The sequence below is a fragment of the Homalodisca vitripennis genome, chromosome 7 (genome assembly GCF_021130785.1).
Source record: "Homalodisca vitripennis isolate AUS2020 chromosome 7, UT_GWSS_2.1, whole genome shotgun sequence".
NCBI classification, from domain to species: Eukaryota; Metazoa; Arthropoda; class Insecta; order Hemiptera; family Cicadellidae; genus Homalodisca; species Homalodisca vitripennis.
The window spans coordinates 141785158-141802223 of record NC_060213.1 but is presented as its reverse complement, the minus strand read 5'-3'; the positions used below and the strand labels follow the sequence as shown (position 1 = coordinate 141802223).

The 17066-nt window shown below is 34.5% G+C and overlaps 1 protein-coding gene across 1 annotated transcript in view; it reads right to left on the bottom strand.

Moving 5' to 3' along the window:
* LOC124366905 (activated Cdc42 kinase Ack) overlaps window positions 1-10142 on the bottom strand; it is a 90211-nt gene extending 80069 nt beyond the window's left edge. The window contains 1 exon segment of the mRNA XM_046823504.1: window positions 9906-10142. The gene's annotated coding sequence lies outside the window, so the exon portion shown is untranslated.
* Window positions 10143-17066: the final 6924 nt, after the last annotated feature.

Below are 17066 nucleotides of genomic sequence, written 5' to 3'. Positions count from 1 at the left end.
CTCTACCAGAGAACATCAGAATTGGGGTTATTAATAGAAAGCAACGACCGCACTCAGTAAAAGAGATGCAGATCGTTATCAAAACCATGATAGGTAAAGTTATTACAAAACTTTGGAAGACAGATGTACTTCCCGTATATACTTCGAAATAGTAGTGGTTCACAGAAATCACAGTTCCAATGCACAAGCCCACGATCGCCATTATCACATAGTGTTCAATACTTCCTGGAATTGACAAGTGTTTATACAACTCAAACAGACGGTCAAACAGTAATTTGAATATTTCAATAATGCGATTAATAGCTTTAGTAACTGCAGAACTAGGGTCATCCATATTGGCACCCTCTGACATGGCATTTTTGGCATTCTGTACCATTTTCTTGAGCCTCAGGTACCTATACAGTTTGAACCTGGCTAATAGATACTGACTCACTTGAAACAGGATACACATTTTCAGTTAATCATATGATCCTCTAATGAAAGCAAATTTGAATTCCTAAAACAAAAATAAAAAAGTCAATGAAATTTGAAGAAAAAAATACTTACAAGTATTTAAGTCTAGTCTGAATTAAACAAAAAGAAAATTAACATGTTGACTGCGGCAGACACCTTATGGCACAAAATCAGATTGAGAGTAGACAAGATCACTCAGTCAAACGCAGTGAAGGTGTTAAAATGTACCAACATGCCGCATATGCATGTTTCCAGTACCAGCACGCCACAGTGCATGTCATTGTTATGATGCTGAATGTTTCACTGTTTAATATTATATTTTACTCATTGTTAAGAAGTATGTTTTTTAGACTACTAAAAACCTCAAACTGAGTTTGCTTTTTTTATATATTATATAATATACATTAGTTCTACGAGGGGTATCCAAAAAATAAGTTTCCATTAATTATGAAAAAGTTAAAAAGACTCAAAAAATAACTGAAACACATTTATTCAACTTTTTACATCATACCTTATTTTTCTACATAGTTACCATCCCTTTCTAAGCACTCTTGGTATCTAGGAAGTAGTTTTTTTATTCCAGCATCACAAAATTCACCCGCCAAATTTTTAAGCCAAGTATCCACCTCATTTTGAAGGTCATCGCTGTTGGCAAATCGCCGACCGCCAAGGTGTCTTTTCAGCTCCGGAAACAGATGAAAATCGCTAGGCGCAAGATCTGGTGAGTATGGAGGATGACCAAAAACATCCCACTTAAATTTCCTCAAAAGTTCCATTGTTGCACGAGCAGCGTGTGGTCGGGCGTTATCTTGAATAAGCAGAACCGTGCGCGACAAAAGTCCGCGCCGTTTATTCTGTATTGCCCGCCGAAGTCTGGTGAGAACTTCACAATACCTTTCTGCATTTATGGTTTCGCCACAAGGAAGATAGTCAATCAATAACACTCCACGGCAGTCCCAAAAAACTGTAGCCATTACCTTTCCTGCCGACTCAAAAACTTTGGCTTTTTGAGGAGCTGCCTCTCCTTTTTTTTGCCACACCATACTCTGGCGTTTGGTCTCTGGAGTTGAGTGGTGAATCCATGTTTCATCACCAGTGACTATTCTACTGAAAAGGTTTTTATCTTCATCGTCAAACAATCGCAAGAAAGACTGGGCAGCAGCCATTCGTTGTTGTTTATGGGCATTGCTCAATAAGCGAGGCACCCATCTTGCACACACTTTTGCAAGCTGAAGATCTTCTGTCATGATATTGTGCACAGATGACCGGCTAACTTCAACACTTGACGGCAGTTTATCCATAATTTCATCGAGAGTCACTCGCTTATCATTGTCAATAACTGCTCGTACAGCATTAATGACGTTACGTTGCCGAGAATTGGCCGGTCGGCAACTACGCTCATCGTCATGAACATTTTCTCTTCCTTCCAAAAACATTGCACGCCAACGACGGACCATCTGAACGGACATAACATGTTCACCATACACTTGACACAACTGACGATGAATTTCAACGGCAGTTTCGTTTTTGGCGGTCAAGAAACGAATAACACTACGGACTTCGCAACTGGCGGCAGAACGCAGTGGAGTCTCCATGATGTTTGGGCAGCAACTGACTGAGAAGCGTGACAATGGGCCAGTGACCGGCGCACCTGTTGCCAACCGAACCGCGCTACATATCCCCGCCCACAGCTGCATGCTGTGTTACGTACGCGTCTTTTTACAGAACAGGGAAACTTACTTTATGGATACCCCTCGTAATAGTATACTGGTTGTTTTTAGTAGTTTCTGACTAAGTTTCCGATGATACACCCTCAGACATTACACTCACTACTTAACAATAGATCGAGTCGATGCTAGTTAAATAGTTTTCAATTTAGTGTGCAAACTAGTGAAATTCCATCTTTATAACATTTATATATATATTATTATAATTTAATATATAATTTAAGGTTCCATATATATATATATATATATATATATATATATATATATATATATATGGAACCTTAAATTTCATTATTTATGTGCTACAAAAACATAATCCCAGATGACTCATTCAATATTATGGTGCATTACATTACAAAGCAAATAACGCGACTTCATTGTGATTAATATTTTATTTATATTCTTCAAAAGTAATACAGATCTATAGGAATTTACAGAACACATATTGATTCAAACTATGCAAATCAAGATTATTTTCTCTGGGAACGTAGATATGATGTTAACTCTTAACAAATTTGTTTACCTCTGGCTATAAAGGACCTTCTACCTTTATTCCCGTACATACACATCTCGTACTGCACTGACATATTTTTGAGGTATCAGTCACAGGGTTGCTACAGGAGTCCAATAATGAAATTCCCTGACTTTTCCCTGATTTCCAGACCAAATTTTTCATTTTTCCCTGACTTTTTTCGACGCAATCCCCAGGGTTTTTGGCAATTAATGTGTGGAAAAAAGCGTCGTCTGCAGGCTTGGACTCGGCGTGGCGGCAGTAAGTTTATTTGTGTAAAGGGATTATATATTTTTCCCTGACCAACGTCGAAATTCCCTGACTTGAGACCGGATTCCCTGACTTTTCCCTGATTTCCAGTCCTGTTTTTGTTTTCCCTGACTTCCCTGATTTCCCTGACCTGTAGCATCCCTGAGTCAATGCCGCTATAGCCAGTTAGTTGCCTGTGAATTGCTGCTACAGTCATGCTTCACAGTTACACTTGACAAACATAAAACTCTTCTGCTAGGAGTACTCTACACTAAAAACTGAAGCAAATAACTACTGGTCAATTTGGTCAGGGTTTGTAGTCTCCTCACACTAGTAAATGAGTTTAAATAATGATATTGTAACTATGTTGTTACTACACAGGATATGGCTTTTCTTCTTTTCAATACTTTCTCACATACCTACATACATGTAATACATATACATATATACATATACACATTGGTTAAATACGGTTAACATTTTTATACATTTTTGTACATCTTCTGACAACAAATTGTGTACAAATGTAGAACTAGTATTAAGTTGAAAAGAAAACTAATCTCATTGAAAAAGAAAACCATAACAAATCAATTTTTATTTATTGAAGAAAATTTATTTATCAATAAATGCTGTTTGGAATTTAACAACAAGATTACTCATTTATGGAAGGTAATCATTACTTAGTTGTGAGGCAAGCAGGCTAATGGTCTTGGATATTGAATTCTTCATTTTTAGCTGTACCTCAGTTGTTAGTGTGATCAATATTAGTGTTGTGTGATAATATGTGGAATTGATAGATAGTGTTTACATAGTCAGACGGTATTCTGTCGGGGTTGTGTATATAGGGGGTTGTCCATGATGGCTTTTAGTGGATCTTCAGTGGATCTCAACCACTCCCAATCCACAGTGTATTCTCACAGTGACTCAGCTACTGCAGCATCATAGTCCTTTATGTAGCTCTGTAGTGTTGGTAGCCCTGCAGACGGAGGACAAACACGTTTCTAACAAACCAAGAGATATCCATCGGTTGTCAAATCATCTTGGTAGAGTTGGAGCTCTGGATATCAGGCATATGTAGAATATATCACGATCGGTCGTATGATTGTCTTGTAGAGCAGTAGTTTAGAGTTGGTGGAAAACCCAGACCCGAGCTTCAAGATTGCTTGGTGGGAAGCCATCCCAAGATGGAGTCTTCTTGTCGTGGCCATTCCAGTGCTAAGAGGGTCCTGTCAAGGATGACTCCAAGTTCCATAAAAAAATCCTGGTCCATGAAAAATGTATCCTTAGAAGTTCAATCCTTTTCAGTTGGACCATGCTTTGGGAACCGTCTCTAAAACATCGTAGTCCACTCAATTGTAAATCTGATGAAACAATGAGAACACCTCCTCTCTAGATTACAACTGATGCCTAGGTAAACCAGGCAGATCTCTTTTGTAACTTGCGTTTATGATACTGAAACGATGCAACAAGAAAACAACTGTTGCTCCTAGTGTTGTATTACTATTTTATAGAAGTCATAGAGAGTATGTTTTGAGCCTTCATCACTATTTGGCTAGGTTGGTTGTCAACCCCCATTATCTCATTACCATGGTGCGTTCAAAGGTAACAAAATCATGGCCTAGTATAGTACATAGCAGTATTGCCAAGGTACTCTAAATGTGTTGGTCTTGCTGAATCCCTCTTAAGCAGAAGGTGAAATGGAACCTAACATTCCCACTTCCCACAATAGCCGAGTTATGTGTACGACTGGGTGTATTAACGTGCTTGTAAAGCAGATGGCTTTGCTCTTTGTTGTGATTTTATTTTCACCATTCACTTCTTCATTCAGAGTTCTTTACTTCCTTTTCTAATAATTCCTTCACTATATCCACTTACCGAGTTTGGAATAATCTTTCTGGATCTTCCTTCTTTGTATGGTCTCTGGGAACTATTGACAGTTACACTCGGTTTCAGACTGGGGTCGAAGAATGATGCTGCGAGCCTCGGAGGATTGACAGTTCACGTGGCACTTTGTGTGCAGATGACAATAGTGTGCTTGTTTTATAAAAAAACTATTGTCCTATTTTTTAAATAGCATATAAACTAACCATTTAGTGGTTAATTAAAACATTTTTTAATTATCTTTGGATACAAAAACTCCTACCACTTTCAGCAATTACATAAATTAATTACAATGGTAAAAATGTTTTACTTTTGTGTAAATTTACTAGCGAAGAAAAATGCATATAAACAGAAACAAATTTCAACATTTACTTTACTTTAGTCTACTTAAATACTTCATTTGTTTCAAAATGACTTATTGGAGGACATACTATGATTTTACAATTACTATCCTTTTTCAGTGATTTTGAATAAATTTCTTTACAGAACCTTAAGTAAAATGTCTTTTTAATTATTTTATTAATTTAAGTCCTTGTATTGTCCACGATGAATCTGTCACATGTTATTATGACTCTGACAACTTTTCTAATACATAGATGTTTTGTCGGAAAACTTCTCCATTTATAACCAAGCTTTTGCACTCCAGTGCCAACTTACAGTACAGTTTTACTGGTACTTAGTAAAAAAAAAAATTTAAACTTCTTCAAGTTAATATTTCACATGTTATACACTGAAAACAATACCAAACAGAAGGGTATTTGGGCAACAGATAATATATTAGTTAAAAATTGTTAAGCTTGTAAAGAGACCAAAGTAGGTTTGACACAATTATAGAACATTTAAGTACTATTTCTCAAAGGTTTTTGTACCAAAAAGACATTAAATCATTTTTAAAGTCGTTTAATGATTGAAAATTACTTGCAGCTCTGCAAACGTTATATCCTGGACATTATATTATAGGAATTATTGGCTATTACTATACATTATAAACGAGTAGGTTATTTCAAAACTGTAAATAATTGTCAGTGTTCAAGCAGCTATTGAGACAATTAACAGGTCTGCAAACGATGGTGGGAATGTAACTAATTGGAGTACAAACTGCTCTAATAAGAGGAAGGAAGTCCACTAACAAAACATCATTTGCAATTCTCCAACTGCTTTCTCCATTGTCTTCATGGAGCCTGTCCACTTTTATACTGGAAGAAAATAGGTCTATTTACTCACTTCAGTATTGTCTCCTGTTTAGTAGCTAGTACTAATATAATTCAAAGAATATTTCAGTACCACAAGAATCGAATTTCTTCCTTCAGTTACAATAAAAGGTATAAGATAACAAAGTAGGACTAAGCCATACCACGTGTCATACAATAGGCTGTGCTGAGATCACTTGCAAAATTTCAAGTCTGCAGCTAATTTCATTTTCAAAATGTCTTGCAGACAGACATAAAACATACAGAAAAGAAATTTCTTCATCTCCCCAGCACACAAAAGAGAAATTGTGTCAATCTACTGAGTAATAGCTGAGTGTGAGTGAGTTCAAAGACACTCAACCAAAGTCTATGATTGACATGCACCATCATATAATTCATTTTTGTTTAAGTAGAAAAATATTTTCATGCAAAACTTTAAATTTACACATGAAATCTTTCTCAATATATATTGTGACATGATACATTCACATTTTGGTTTAAATAGTGAGTTAGGTTTCGTACCAGTTTTTAGATAATAAAAGTTGAGTTGAGGCAGAGAGGACTACAACATAAGACTGTGCTGAAATCACCAACTTTAAACATCAACTTATCATCCTGTTATTTTTTATTCCATCATGTATGAATATGCTCCATGTGTTAATATGTCACATGTCAGTATCTCATATGTTTGTGCTCAGCTTTTATACAAAATGTATTTATTCTGATATTCTCATTACCATCATGGTTACAGACTAGACCAAGGTAAAAATATAAGCTAACGTTTAGCCAAATCCCATGGGACAACATGCACCATCAACAAACTCAACGTCGCTCATATAGAAATGAAGCTTAATGCATGGGTCAGTTCGTTTTTTGTATATTGTGTGGACAGACAGACAAAAATAAAATTCTTTCAGCCCCAGGAGTGATAGGCAAATCAGCCAATAATTTGTCACAAATTAATAGACTTCATTTTTAAGTTACTACTTCCTCTTGAATGCTACTCCAATATAACTTTTTTAATGGTAGATGAACCTATTTAAAATATTACTGATATGGATTTTAGGAAAAAGTTAAACATGAGAATTAAGAAATTATAGCTGTAATAAAATCAATTTCTAGAAGACTTTATAGCCATGTTTCTAATTCTTAAAGGTAAATTAACTTACAAAATTTGTAAAAAAAAATGTATTATTACTAGGCTACACATAGTGTTAAAGCTTATTACACAATTTTTTTTAATGATCAAAGTTTTTTTGCAATATTTTTGTTAGTAGAGTATATCGTACGTATCATCTTAAATTGATGTTTCCTATGAAGAGCCAACCTTTTACTGCAATCAATTCATCATCTTTCCTTTGCAATTTTTCCCGTTACTCTAGTAATCTATTCTATGAAGATAGATGCAGTAGCATATAACTCAATATGAGTTGCAATAAAAATATTTTTGTGAAAATACATTTTTATTAAATTGTTTTCAAAAAGCTATTTGCTCAGCTACAACTTGTTTGTACAAACCCCCTCACCACTACAATAGTACAATAGGTAACAATAGTGTGCACACTTATAGTATAGTAATCCTTATCATTATGGGTTTAGTTTACATTTTCCTTGATTGTTATTTATTTTTTACACTGTATGAAAACACTTTTTATCACATGATTTAATTTTAATTGGGGTTTATGTACGTTTTATGTTGTTTTCATTCAATTTATCATGAAGTATAGGATGTTTAAAATTAATGTCTAAGACATAAAATAATTTTACATTTTTTCTATTGACAAAAACAGTAATATTAATAGGTCATGCTTTAAGCACCCTCAGTAATTAATATTTCATATATTTTTATTATATTTAAATTTTTAAGTGTTTTCCACAAGATATTTGAAACCCTATTTCCAAGGCTTTTTACTACCATATGTTGTTTGTATGAAATTACGTGCGAATATTGCCTATTTTACAAGAATCCAACAAATTTGCAACAGCAGCAATCCGAATTAAGTTTTTGAATAGTTATAACTTCGATTAGCTCTTTCAAAAAGCACCACTCTGTCCACTACTGAGAAATGTTCAACTAATACTCTCCTCTAAAGCCTGTAACAGATGGTTTTTATTGTCTGCAATGCTTCCTTCACTCAATGTTATAAATAATAATCAGATAGGCTAAAGCAAAATAAAACTACTTATGCAATAAAATAACATCAACAATAGACCATCAAACTGGTATGCTCTTGGCAGCAATACTGGAAACAATAAAACAAACAAAAGCTCTTTGCTATGCCAACATCCAAATATCAATACAGTACTTTAGTACTATCCGAAGGCAATTTTTGGACTAGTTTTTCTTATCGAAGAAAAAATAAATTATAGTATTAAAAAGAACAAACTTTATTTAACCTATTTTGAAATTTACAAGTAATTATGATAAAGGTTATCATACTCTGCCTCCTAAAAGGAAGCGATGTCGGCGGGAATTATGTTGAATACGTCACCGCCAGTCCCTGCTACTCCTTATCACCACATGTATTCTGCCAATCAAAACTTTCCTCCCCAGTTCAAGGTAAATCTCAGGGATGAAAATAATTATTCATGATGGAATTATAAATTAATCAAGCGCATTACAAAACCAAAACTGAAAGAACAATAATTAATTATTCGAAAGTGACAGGTGATTCAATCATCTAAGCCTACTAGAAGGGTCACTCGTCTAGGCCTATTTGGAGGTGATTTGGCAACAAGAAGTATGACTAATTGAGTATTTTTCATTTCATTATGAAACAAGAAAAGTACTAGTAACATATAATGAAGTTTGTTTTAGTCCCTAATAACTAACACACAACAATAACAAACAGTAGATAAGCAGAGTGGATAAGAGATATTAATCTTTTTCAAAAATACCAGTTTCCTCTAAAAAAATGAGTAAAAAAATCCAAACAATATTTTTTTATTTATTAACTGAATGAAGATAGAGTAATGTAATTTTTTTCTATAACAGCCTAATTAATTTGACAATAGGCTACTCATTTTTTTTCAAGAGAATTAAAACCAGAAATTCCTAATGTACAGATTATATTTCATCTGACAATATTCACTGTTCTAAGTCCCGTAGAGAGCGAAAACACCCATTTTTCAAAACTAAAATGATATGAAACAATAAACGTTTCAGATAAAGGGTTGAAACTTGGATTGTTTTCATATTTTAGTAGGAAGATCATAACCTCCAAGTTTAATCAAAATCTGAGATGGTTGGTGACAATTTTAATTTTTTGTAGATGATTTAATGTGGAATGACCCTTTTTGCCATTATTGAAAAATTCAAGGGCAAATATAAGTCTAGAAAAACTGACGTCGTGAACGTGTTCATATTTATTTTAACTACCTATTACGTAATGTGGATCAACATTTTGTTCTCAGTTTTTAATATATTTGTGAATATCGAAGATTCCACCCTCATGAATATCGATGATTCGATTGTTGTGATGGCTGCTTATTAAACTGCTGAATATAAATATTCTTTCGTAAGTAAACATCACAACTCAGTATTATGTTATTTAACTGTGACTACACAATTGTATAGGTCTAACCAAATATTTATTCAATTATTATTTTTGTCCTGGAATAAAAATAAATCTATTTACATAGTAGGCCTTTTCCAATGCAGTTAATGTAATATATCTCAGTAAGCCTATACAATTATTTAGAGATGGCAATACAATAGTAGCCTTGGCCTATGTATTATGTCAATTCTTACCTTAGCATGCAGTGCCTTTACACTTTTCCTACAGTAAATACAACTTGGCATCACATCAAAACCATTATAAATCGATTAAAAGTTAGCCTATAACTTTTAATTTAGGCCTATAACATAACATTTTTGTAACCTAGTCTACTCACCTTCTTGTAAAGTACAACTGAAACGAAGATTTCTCTCGGTCAATAATATTCACATGGCATGAACTAAAACGAACACAAATCTACCCACGGCAAAATATGATTTCAATTCGACAAGATAATAGTTCTTAGCTGTTGTCTAAAAAACGTTCATTAGTTCTTTAAATTTCTTAATCACAAAGAAATTCCAACTATTACATTTGCTACATATTTTTTTGCTAATATCACTGTTTTCTTGATTTCGCGCCGTCTTGTAACTGTTACTTTTCCTTTTAACAAGGAGTAATGAGTTCAAAGATTATCAACACTTAAGTATTTTGGAATACTTAAGTGTTGGATAAATACATATTTCCTACTTCTTCACTATTCTTTGTTCCCTTGATGGTCGTGAAATAATCCACAATTGGAAATAATGATTTTACACCGCTATGAAAGTTGTACTGATTTGTTTTACTAAAATTCATTTTCCGTGTTTCACAAAACTGTAGCGGGAGATTTGTTACTGACACTGTATTGATAATAACAAAATAATATCATTTCTCGAAATATTTATTTCCTAGCATTTCTTGAAACAGGCCCTGAATAAATATTTAAATTATAAACTACACTTTTTACTTTCCAACATCTACCATAGGCTATACATTTTCTCTAAATTAGTATAGAAACCATTCAATAACTAACCATTTGATTATGAGAGTTTAATGTTTTCCTCATAATACCTGTTTATATTCCGAAATCTGTTAATTACTTTTTATATTATATGTATCAATGATGCCATCCTTCTCGATCTTGGTTAATCTGTCGAGTATACTGTAGTGCATGGAAGTTACCGGATTTCTCGTTATTACTTGTACAGACTCATCCTCCATCTGAATTGTTAGTTTATCTCAAGATATAGTGTTCATATTCAGTTTCATAGGAAATATATACTGTTAGATCGATGCTTGTCTCCAAGACGAACTGCTGACTTAGTTTTCGGCAATGCTAAAACCCACCCTCAACAGTTATTATCATTAAGGTAACAGTGAAATATTAATTCTCAGGGCCTATGCTTTTTGATAAAGTATGCATGTGTACAAAGACAATACTATTTTTATATAAAACTCCAACTCTCCAAGATTCAAAGATATTATAAATATTAAGATCTATCAATAACTAAACATTTATAAAAATTGCGCATTGAGTGAACGCAAATTCGATGAGTGATTTTGAATCTCGTTAACCCTTCCCCAAAAAAGCTATTTTACCGTCTTTTAAAGTATCTCTAAGTCTTCAAGATACTGTCAACTCCAGTACTAGCATAAATACACCTTTTTGTGATTATATTAATCCTATTCCTAGTTTCATTTGTATGGATATCAGTACATTTCATACACTTGGGCATATTCTTCTTTAGAAATATCAAGTTGTACAATAGTGTTGGAAGGTGAGTATACTTAATAAACAGAGATGTACAATATACTCGTGTAGCTGATCCACAAATTAAGCGCACAGCGCTTTAACCAAAACAGCATTGATCCGTAAGCAATTACCCCAGAAGATGATACCGTTAGAGAGATTATTCTAAATATAGAAATAATCAATACACAGATGATTATTAGGAAATACTTAATTTCAATGATCGCATCTCAAATATTTCCCTAGTACTCAACAGTAGCATTACCCATATGAAGTCGTCACACCAAATGTAACAACAGACATCTTTATTTTTATAATAAAAGCGAAGTGAAAAATCTTGAGTCTTATCGTTATTTTTAATCTTCAGGTATTGGCATTGCCCCATTCAGTAATGAGCCCAAACTTATTTTGAATAACACCAATGATAGTATTAAGAGAAAGTTTATTTAAAAATAAAACTCGTACAATACAAGAATCTAAATTACACGTAAATTGTTTACGTACAGAATATAAACACAGTGAGATTTAACATGGACACCTGAGGACTAGTAAGATTCTAGAATATTTTCACTTATTAAGTACGGTATAACGATTTCTGTTATATAGATACAAATAAAAATATTTTACAATTATTGTGTCATCAAACGTATAAAAGACTGCTCGTCGATCAGAATACCATACGCTACATTGTCAAAGGCCTTGGACCTTTCGTAAAATCAATGTTTCTTGATTTGTGATTTAGACTTAATTATTGTATAATATTTTGTTAATGTTATAATTAAATGTCGTTTCAGTTAAATACCTGTATATTTCATATGAAGTGTATTTGTTTCAGTATATTTTAACCATCCCCCCTGAATAAACTTCCTGGAGATTGGTGGAAAAATGGTTTTACTGTAAACTATACACTTTGACCTGATCTTTGCCCTTCTTTGGTTAGTTCAGAAGTACTGTAAAATAACGATTTTAGAACCTAATATTATTAAAAGTTTTCTAGAGGGAGGGCTCCGGAACCACATCTACCGACATCGGAGTTTTCCAAGCCCCCCAACTCCCCGGTGTTCCAGGACAGCATAGTGCAACTGTCCTGCACCACCCACACTGTCAGCTGCTGCTTCTCTGTCGTGGTTTGTGCTGCTGTAAACTGCACCCGGCGCGTCAGTGCGCTGTGACGTCGCCATCAACTGCAACTGTCCTACACCAATAACGCTGTCAGCTGCGTCTTCCCTGTCGTGGTTTGTGCTGCTGTGAACTGCACCCAGCGTCCGGACGTTGTGACTTCGCCATCCGCTGCAACTGTCCTGCACCACCCACGCTGTCAGCTGCCGCTTCCCTGTCGTGGTTGGTGCTGCTGAGAACTGCCTCCGCCGTCCGGACGTTGTGACGTCGCCATCCGCTGCAACTGTCCGGCACCACCCACGCTGTCAGCTGCTGCTTCTCTGTCGTGGTTGGTGCTGCTGTGAACTGCACCGACGTCCGGACGTTGTGACGTCGCCATCCGCTGCAACTGTCCGGCAAAACATACGCTGTCAGCTGCTGCTTCTCTGTCGTGGTTGGTTCTGCTGTGAACTGCACCGACGTCCGGACGTTGTGACGTCGCCATCCGCTGCAACTGTCCGGCATCACCCACGCTGTCAGCTGCTGCTTCTCTGTCGTGGTTGGTGCTGCTGTGAACTGCCCCGACGTCTGGACGTTGTGACGTCTCAATCCGCTGCAACTGTCCGGCACCACCCACGGTGTCAGCTGCCGCTTCCATGTCGTGGTTGGTGCTGCTGAGAACTGCCTCCGCCGTCCAGAAGTTGAGACGTCGCCATCCGCTGCAACTGTCCTGCACGACCCATGCCGTCAGCTGTCACGAACACAGAAGCATTTTTCTCTGCCTTTTCCACAGATATGATGATCTTCAACAACCTCCTCGAACGTCAACGACGCTTCTGCCAAAGTCTCTGGTTGGTTGATGCACTCCGTATTCTACTGACGAGTAGTTCCTGTAAATAGTTACTTAGCGACGCACAGTGATACACACTGATTACTATACAAAACCGTACATAAGGTGTTATTTTATACATGCGCTTGTATTTCGCATTTACAGTTTGGTGGTCTGAATTCCCCTGTATAAACAACACCTCATGGTTTGAATTGATCAGAAGATTCAAAATTGTACGTCGTTTTAGTTCATGAATAGTACTTAACCATTATAAACACTGGCCCACATCTGCAAAATATATTAATCAAATTCCGAAACACTATACGCTTACTGAAACTAGTTTCTGCCATCTACTAACTAACCTCTAGGACCACTCAGCCTCTGGGAGTTCTGGCTTATTTTTATGAATGTTATTGTTCGTTATTTTATAAAGTATACGCACGTTACATTTTATATGCACTGTCAGTATATTATTATATTCATATATAGTCACTGAAATTATTAATATGCATATTGTTTTCATAAACATGGTTTAATTTTTTTTTTTTTTCAATTTATAGTTGTCTTTTTATTCGAAGTCCTGAGAGCCGACTTTTAAATGCATTTTCTTGTGAGGACTGCATCTACACAATATTTTGGTGTGTAATTCATAATAGAGCGTTTTAAGAAAATACAAAGTAGTCCTCGGGTGAATTGTTCAAAATAAATCGTAGGAACTTTCCAATAAAATTGGTCTAACCTCTTACAGACAACTACCCACTGTTGTACTTCAATTTTCTTGAAATTTATAATACACAACCTGTTGTACTTTATATTACACAACCTGGTATGAATGATAGAGTACTGTTCGCGTACAAAAAAATAACCTCACCTTGAACTGCAAGCGACAGTGCGGTCCGTCACGCGCCTGCAACTAATCAGCTGCAACCCAGCAGTGCATGGCCAACTATACACGTCTATTGTTCTCTTCCATCATGGTAAGCAAAACTGACGAGCCGTTATTTGACTGGTAAAAAAAATGTGGTACAAAATGATAGAAAATCAATACAAAAATATGGTGTAGTTTATTTTAATGTGCGACAAAGTTATTTTTAAACGTAGATCTGACTTTTAAAATGGTTAAACACTGTTTTCAGTGATTGGTACATAATTGTTTTTTTGTGGTACAAAAAGGTGCAGAAAGATTACAAAATTTTGATACAGTATTTAAAATGATTCGTGATGGTCGGCTCACAGTTCTATAAAACTTCTGCAAGGCATATCAAGATTTGAATGAGCTATACACTACACTTTTGACTGTAATCTCGGCAAAGCGTACTATGCTACACGTGGTGTGTCGTACCCCTACCTTGTTTGTACGAGTATATAGACAAGACAGTTACACAGACAATATATGATTCTCAAAATCAAAATTACCCAAGGTTATGCAAATATGGCAACTTGGATAATACATAAATAAATTATGAGAATAATGTTAACTTTACAGTTTAAGTATATGTATTTTGTAATAATGGTGAAATTATTAATTTAACTTAAATTTTACACAAAACGCAATCTGACCTTCCTTAATTTGGAAAACGGGTAAAAAACGTGTCTTACCACGGTATGTAATAAATAAATTGTTAATAATTGTCAAAAGCTATCATTTTTTCCTATACACTATCGTAAATCCCCATATACTATCGTGTTGATACTATCCAACATAGGACTCCCTTATTATTTAAGAGATATGCATGTGTTAGTATAGCATAATATGCTGTAACGTATTTAACCTCTTGCCTCCGATACAAAATGTAACAAATAACGCATAATAACTATGTATGTTAAATTCCGTGTATACTACAGTTTAAGATCTTTATAACAGTATTTTCAGCGAAGGGTAAAACAAATCTGACACCTCAAATACGATGGTATTTTGTGATTACCATTTGCACAAGTATCCACGAAGTAGTAAACCTAAAACCTTATCTAGCAAATAACAATAATAATAATAATTCTTTATTGCAGTAAAACAATTAACAAAATTGCATTGCAACCGTCATTTCAATATACTGAATAAAATGTCTATAAACTAAACCTATCTTATCATAGGCACAGTCAACTCCACATACTATATGTGTGTGTGTGTATTTTGCATGTTTTGGATATCAGAAAAGGATAAATAGAATAATTAACTAAGAAAGTAACAAAGTAATGTGAATTGTTTATCAGTAAGAACGGACTTCCCAGCTTATGAAATGTTTATCCCATCTATTGAATAGTTAAATCCATAATGCAAATCATATCCCTATCTACTACTGATACAATATATAATCGAAACCATGACTTCCCTTGCTATAATTATTTGCATTCTATCCTTACTACACAAAAAAGACCGACACCCTACGGGTATTACATATCTGCATTACGAGTTATATCTACTTAAAATATATACGGTTTAGGAATAAATATTCCTGCCGGTTCCATAAAAAATAGACTTCACTGAGGGGGGGGGGATCTACTATCTCTAAATGCCAAACTAAATATGCATTTTTAGTTTAGACGGTTAATTTGTACAACACTGATGGTGTGATGACTATGAAGGTTGGCATTATACAGTACTCGCAACACTTCCAAATATATAAAACTCTATCGTCTTTAAACCTTACGGAAACAAAAACTCTTATAAACATACATTTGTTTGAAAACGAGTAAAATTGATTTAGTTACAATCGACCAGAAATTATATTTTGTTAACATATTTACTTATAACGATCAAATGTATTGTTTTACTATATACTTTGTATACTTCCAAAGGAATGTCATACTTAAGTTTTGCTATCGTAAAAAACACAAACAAGACTTACCGTATAGAATTGTCAGGTCATTTCCAATATTAGTTACGTAGGCTATTTCATTCTGTCAATAAATCTCTGAATAATAGACAGTATCATCACGGGAATAATAGTGGACACATGATTGGCATCATTTATAGCCAATTCAAGCTAATTCAGTTATATAATGTTGTAAGACATACGTAATTATTAGTATAACAAAATTCATAGAATCAATTTACAGATAGGTGCTGGAAAGGAAATATTGTATTACAATTCGATACAAACATCCTCCGGATGTAAGTGTATACACACATCCACCCAGACACCGATGATGAACAAACAGGAAAAAGCAGCGGAAATGCTTATTTCTAAAAATCATGCTGATACGAAAAATTGGTACTTACCAATTATGATGGAGAGATTTAGCATAGGCGTGGTCAGGAGATCTGGCAGGAGAAAAACATCAAAAATGAGAAACAACGAGGGAGAGGAAGAAGTCGAGGAGTTGATTCGAAAAGCTACGTTCGGGAGTGCCAGTGCTTGTGTTTGTGTGCGGGGAAAAATCTTTTAGGCGTAATAAGTGTCAAGTGCAAACAAAATGTAAGTTAAGAAAATGTTGTATTTAATTTTAGGAACTTAGTATTATATATCAGGGTTTATTAATCATTTTTATACGTCTTATTTACAATTCCAAGGTACCTGTACCGTAAGTAATGAAAAGAAAAGATTATAATGTGTAGAAATCAAATGAATAGTTTAATATTGAAATTCATATTTTCCTATTCCATATATTTTATTTAAACGTTCTCAATTTGGAAAAGTCACCCATTTGTTTTAATCACGTAAATTTATGTAAATGTTTAGATATTTTAAAAGAAAGTTTTCTCACGTTAGTTCATGAATACATATTTGTTGCAACATTGCAAAAATTACTAATAATGTTATAGTTAAATAGATTAAACATAAATTGTAATGAATAATTTAATATTAAACATAACTGGTATTAAAGTTTGTGTTCAATAT